We start from the raw sequence: 6,762 nt of genomic DNA, 5'->3' as shown, positions 1-6,762 counted from the left end.
TTTTATTAATAACTTACTAATTTGGGGTTCCATGAGTTTTCTAATAAAATTTAATCAAAGTACTTATTTGGGAACCCCACAAATAAGTTGGTCAGTGCTCCATATGCCCTAGGGGTGGTACTGCTCATCTATTTTAGAAATTGGATTTGATAAAATCCAATTTCTCTTCCCTGGATTTGATAAAAAAGCTGCCATCCTGTATAAACATTTATCCTATCTTTCTTAAATATATTTGTGCCTCATTTTTAGCAAAAAGAATAAGGAAGCAAATAATAAGCTTGATGTACAAATGAAGTAGAATATTGTGTGATGGGCAAGGCCAAAAATCTGGATCAGATTTCAGTTCTGGTAAAAATAATAATTGGATCTCTCTTGAGTCTGTTAACCCATTGTATATCTCACTAGCAAATAACTTATGTAAAGAATTTCTGTATAAATAAAACATCAAATGTAAGTTATGGCATAAGTAGATATGACTTTGAAGATTTTTATTAGTTTCTCATGGTTAAAGTTATAGAGCTCACCAAGAGTATAGAATCTATTCAGTATTTACCATGGTAGGTGAACCCATGGCCCTGGGAGAGTTTGTATGCACTTAATCTAGAGTCTAGGGAGGAAAGGGTATCTTTGCTGGAGGTTGTTCTTGGTTACCATAGCCAGAGTGATAGTAATTAGCATACAATTAGCCAATTGATTTATTGCTGCACCATTCAACCCACTGGGCAGTTCTTCAGGTGGGTCTGGCCATAGATACAGGTAGTGGTTACTCTTCCATTTACAAAGGCGTCTTTCTTTTGCATGTATGTCCAGTATGAATTCCTTAAATAAAAAACAAACAAAATTCTAAGAATAATTAAAGTATCAAAATATTCATCAATAATTTAAATTTCCCAACTTTTTAGGTTTCTTACCACATGAAACAAGTTAAGCCCACAACTTCAACCAGGGTCTAATAGGGTTGACTAGCATTGAATTAATACATTAGTATTAATGTTTTTCTCTGAGCATATTGTGACTCAGAAGAGAAAGGAGAAGATGCAGCAGCCATGGGTGTTGTCATTAAGTTTGGAGTGGGAGCTGGGGAACTGTGGGTGATTTGTAGGAGCAATGTTGATATAGGAGCTCTGAAGATATCACAAAACATGTCAGGTTTCATAATGAAATGGGAAGATTCAGAGATTATATAGCATAGTGGATACATATGCATGTTGGTGTATGACAACTTGACTTTAAAACAATGACTTGCTTGCTTTTCCACGTAGAACAGACCAACTGTGTATGGTTGTGCAGGGTGTGCACTGCCCAGATTCTCTCAGTTGGCTGATCATTCAGCCAATGATCTACTTGCACTCAAAGAGAGGGAAACCTTTTTCTTATCCCCACAAAGTTGTTTATTTGTTTGTTTGTTTTTACCTTGAAGATACTAGTTAATATCTTTGAGGTTCAGTTCCTTATCTTTGAGATATGCTTAGCAACACTTGTCTTGCAGGTTTGTGAAGGTTACAGAGAATATGTGTAAAGAACCTCCCAAAATACATGCACCTAATTAAAGGCTGTTGGAGTAACAGGACTGTTGTTTTGTGCTCAGCTCTGTGTTTGTATGGAGGATTCTCTGCATTATATGATATCTTCTGGGAAATTATGAGTTATTTGTGAAAAATGTTCATATTAACCATGTTCAGTAGGAGAGGAAGGGTAGCCAAAGGAATCAATCTGTCATGACAGAGGTTGGGGTTGTAAAATACACTATTTTACAAATAGTGTATTACTATTTGTAAAATTATACTTCTTTGAAAACATATTTAAAAAATCCTTTGTTTAGGAAAAGTTCATATCTACTATGATTAATCATATGCAAAACAGTCCTTGAAAGGAGGCCTGTGATGAAAGATAGCAACATGTCATCAGCACAGAAAGAACATAGTGGAGTGGACTTTTGAGTTAGATCTCAGATTATATTCTTTTTCTGCTGTTTCCTAGCTTCATGTCTTTAAAGGTTATTCCTGGAGCTCTAGATTCCTTAGTAAACACAGGTTATATAATAGACTATATAATGGAAGTATCTTGTGCTTTTTCTGTGATAATTAAATGAGCTCATAACATAAATAACTTCTAAAATACTAATAGTTTTATTATTATCATCATAGAGCAGAAGCAACCACTTTGACTTTCCATTTCTGAATTTTTAATTTTTCTAGAATAAACATGAATCATAACAGAAAAAATATAGTCATAATTATAAAAATATGGAAGGCAGGTGAAAGCTGTGATTGTATGTAAGGAGGCAGATCTTTTTTCAAAATCAAAAACAGTAGAACATTTTCAGGGTCATGTCAGTTGGAGCAGTGATTTTTTATGTAAGTAGATTTTCTCTTTAATTAAAAAAATTGTATATCCTCACTTGACGACATTTTCATTTGCATTTATAGAAAGAATGAGGGAAGGAGAGAGAGAGAAGCATCAATGTGATAGAAGCATCCATTGCCTGCCTTCATGTGCACCCAGGCCAGAGATCCATGCTGGGACCAGGCATCCCATGTGTCCCGGCTGGGGATTGGATGCACCTGCGCCTGGACCTGGGGTAAACCCACAGCCTAGATATGCACCCTGGCTGGTAATAAAACCCTCAAGCCTTGGGTTACAGGATGATACTCCAACCATGGAGCCAACACAAACCAGATTGAGATTTTTTTCAAGTATTGGGAAATTTTTTCAATTAGCAATAATCGTGTTTCAGATAAAATTCATTGACTACAATACTGCCACTGTGTGAAGCTGAGATTTTTTTCACATAAATGCTTCTATGTACCTATTTTTCAATGACCCGCTGAGGTAGTGTCTGAGTCACCAACAGAGAGGAAAAAAGTAATGACCAGGGTAAGGTTGCCAGATTTAGGGGAAAAATAACAAGATGGGCAGTTAAATTTGAATTTTAGATAAACGATGAGTGTAAAATTTCACTATAAATATGCCTCATGTAATACTTAAGCTAAAATAGTATTCATTGTTTTACGAAATAAAATTTAACTGGGCACTTTGTAATTTATCTGCCAAGTCTACCCAAGGGCTTAGTCATTGAAAAACACACATCAGTTATCTTTCTTAAGGCAAGGGATCTATCTCCCAAGGTTGAGCTAATTTCTCCCTAAGCTACTAAAAGAGGAAACAGAGCAAGCCACCAAGGCCATCTACACCTTTCTCTTTACTTAAGGAGTAATGAAGTTAAAAAAAAAAGCAAAACAAAATAAACACACAAAAAAAACTGAGCAGAGATGTGACAATGTGACATCACAAGGCTCAGCCTTTGGTGCAGTAGCATAAAACAGGGAGTGATGAAACAAGGAGGTACTTGCCATGTAGTATCAGCAAGGCTAGCAATGTCTTAGAATGCTCTTTTAATCAAAGTTTCATGGCGAGCATAAATTCATTTTTTCTAAGAGATCAAGGCATGAGAGAGGTTACTCTTCAAATTTACAAGCCTAAGCAAACTCTGTTAATGTGGGGAGTTAGGAAGGGAAAGCACATTAGGGAAAGGAGTTGAATGCTGTCAACAGCGGGACCTCAAATGAGACGTATGTAAATCTGGAGTGTATCTGGGACCAGGAGCACTAAGTGCTCAGGAAGGTACATCTACATTTGCATTCTATAGTGTCCTCCAGTGTTTTTAAAGGGACCATCTCTAATATTCTGAGGTGAAGACAGTTTTTGTATAGTTGAAGATTTGGTCAGCTAAGTAGTTATTCAGATTAGTGATTACCTAAGTAGTAACTAACAGCATGTTAATATACCAAGAGAAAGTTACTTTGTGGATTGAAATAAATGAAAAGGTGGAAGGTAATTCCCATTCCACTTTCATCATCAATATTTTCCATTTGAGTGAAAGAAAATTTAGGTTGACGGTCCTGATTGTTTTATTATTTATTTAAACTTTGTAAGCATTACTTTGAACACTGTAGAATTATTTTTATGTAAAATTTAAAAATTACTATGTAGGTGGGCTCTAAGCTTTAATCTTAAATCTGGTTTTTTTTTGTGTATGATAAGGAAAGTGCTTTAGCATGCATTAGTGTGTAAAAGATTGTGCCTTTTAGTATATTTTGGAGAGAAGAAGTTTTAGAGCAATTAATAATGCATTAGTTGACAGTTTATAATTGCTTTTTTAAAAAAAAATTCAAACGTCTCACCATACCACTTTGTGATTTCTCCCTCAGCCATCTGCCAAGCTAGGGTCCTTAAACATGTTTTGTTTTACATATGTGGCCTACTTTTAAAGTCTCAACATTTTTTTCTGGCTCTGCTTTGAATAGACACTAAATTCAAATTACTGAATATGTTAATGCGCCACAGTTTTATATAAATATAAGCATTGCAGAAAATTTAGATACTGTTATTACTTGAGAAATATTGCTTGTTAAACTGTATTTAGTTGAGTGCATTCTTCTTGATAAAGTAATCTTAATATTTATCTTGTATTTAAGAGACTATGTCTGATAGCTAGAAAATAAGTCAGTTTTAAGGTTGTCCTTAATTTTTGGTTATTCTCAAATTTTCGTGAAAAAATATTTTTTCTGCATCCACTAGTGACAGGCCAGTCTCACAAACATACTTTCTGAAAGTAAAAAGAATAAAATTATTTTATTTATTTGTTTGTTTGTTTGTTTTTAATTGTTGTGCAAGTACAGTTTTCTGTCTTTTACTCGCGTTCCAGCCCCCCCACCCAGTGCTCCCCACCTCCCTCCCATTTCCAACCCCTCCCCCTAGTTTTTGTTCATGTGTCCCTTATACTTGTTCCTGTGAACCCTTCCCCTTTTCCCCTGAAATTCCCTCCCCTCTCCCTTCTGGTCACGGTCAGCCTGTTCTCTATTTCAGTGTCTTTGGTTATATTTTTCTTGTTTGTTTTGTTATTTAGGTTTCTGTTAAAAGTGAGATCATATGGTATTTTTCTAAGTAAAATAAGCCAGGTGGTTAAAGACAAAAGAGGATAAAATTCTTGTTTCCCAGGCTCACATGGTAGATATAAACAGATTCTGTTTCAGAAGGGATCACATACTGTATTTTTCGGACTATACAACACACTTTCCCTCAAATTTGGGAAGAAATGGGTGTGTGTCTTATAGTCTGAATGTAGCTTACCTGGCTAGTAAATGTAGTTCACATTTACATTGGTGAAATATTGTTATTTATGTTATTAAATATTTTACCACATTTTTTGCTTCAGAATTTTTTTTCTTATTTTCCTTCTCTAAAACCTAGGTGTGTCTTATGATCTGGTGCATTTTATAATCCTAAAAATATGGTATATAACAGAGAAAGCCTCTTAACCTTTACTGAGCACAGCAGCAGGCTAAAAAATGCCAGTGATCCACCAAAGATGGCCCAGGTACTAATCCATGGAACCTGTGTTACTTTATTTGAAAAAAAAAAGTGTGATGAAGAATCTTGAGATAAGGAGATCATCCTGGAGTGCCTGGGTGGACCTAGAATGCCAACGAGAGTGTCCTTATAACAGAGACACATAAAAGATGAAGAGAAGATGGCTTTATGAAGATAAAGGCAAAGAATGGAGAGACATGGACCCAAGCAGAGGAACTGCCAAAAACTGGAATGATTTTTTCTTTTTTTCTTTTCTTTTTTCTTCTTTCCTTCCTTCCTATTTATTTTTGAATTTATTGAAGTGACATTGGTTAATAAAATTATATATGTTTTGGGTATACAATTCTGTAATACATCATCTGTATATTGTATTGCTTGTTTACCACCCCAACTCAAGTCTCCTTTCATCACCATCTATCTCTCCCTTTACCCTCTTCTACCTCATCCCACTCCCCTTTCCCCCCAGTAATCACCATACTGTGGTCAGTGACTTGAGTTTTTTTGTTTGCTTTTCCTTCAACCCTTCACTTTCTTTTTTCACCCAGGCTTATAACACGCCTCACCTCTGAAAGCTCTCAGTCTTTTCTCTATCTATATAAACTCCATTTCTATTTTGTTTGTTAGATTATTTTGCCTATTAGATTCCATACATGTGTGAAAGCATATGGCACTTGTCTTTCTCTAACTGGCTTATTTCATTTAGCATAGTGCTCTCCAGGTCCATCCAAGTTGTTGTAAAGTGTAAGATTTTCTTCTTTTTTTTTTTACAGCTGAGTAGTATTCTATTCTGCAAATGCACCAAAGCTTTTTTATTTGCTAATCTTCTGGTGCACTCATGGACTGCTTTCAAATCTTGGCTATTATAAATGAGGCTACCACAAAAACATAGGGGTACATATATTCTTTCACATTAGTATTTCAGTTTTCTTTGGATAAATTCCCAGAAGTGGAATCACTGGGTCTTTAGGCAGTTCTGTTTTTAAGGTATCTGCATACTGCTTTCCACTGTGGCTGCACCAGTCTGCATTCCTACCCATAGTGCACAAGTGTTCCCTTTTCTTCACATCTTTCCAACACTTGATGTTTATTGATTTAATCATGATAACCATTCTGACAGTTGCGAGGTGATATATCTCATTGTGATTTTTCTTTTCTCTGACAATTAGTAATGTTGAGCATCTTTTCATGTGCCTGTTGGCCATCTATATATCATCTCTGGAGAAGTGTCTATGCTGGTCCTTTGCCCATTTTTAAATTACATTGTTTGGGATTTTGTTTGTGTGTGTGTTTCTGTTGTTTTCTGAGTCCTTTATAAGTTTTGGGTATTAACCACTTATTAGATGTATCATTGTTGAATATGTTTTCCTATTTAGTGGGTTGTCATTTCAT

General features: G+C 35.4%; 1 pseudogene; it reads right to left on the bottom strand.

The window, feature by feature from the left end:
* Nucleotides 1-2,652: 2,652 nt before the first annotated feature.
* LOC119056852 (uncharacterized) lies at nt 2,653-2,777 on the bottom strand (annotated as a pseudogene).
* Nucleotides 2,778-6,762: the final 3,985 nt, after the last annotated feature.

The sequence above is a fragment of the Artibeus jamaicensis genome, unplaced genomic scaffold (assembly GCF_021234435.1).
Source record: "Artibeus jamaicensis isolate MK-2021 breed Jamaican fruit bat unplaced genomic scaffold, CSHL_Jam_final scaffold_1964, whole genome shotgun sequence".
In the NCBI taxonomy this organism is placed as follows: Eukaryota; Metazoa; Chordata; class Mammalia; order Chiroptera; family Phyllostomidae; genus Artibeus; species Artibeus jamaicensis.
Note: the sequence above shows the minus strand (reverse complement) of the source record. Positions and strands in the feature narration are given on the sequence as shown.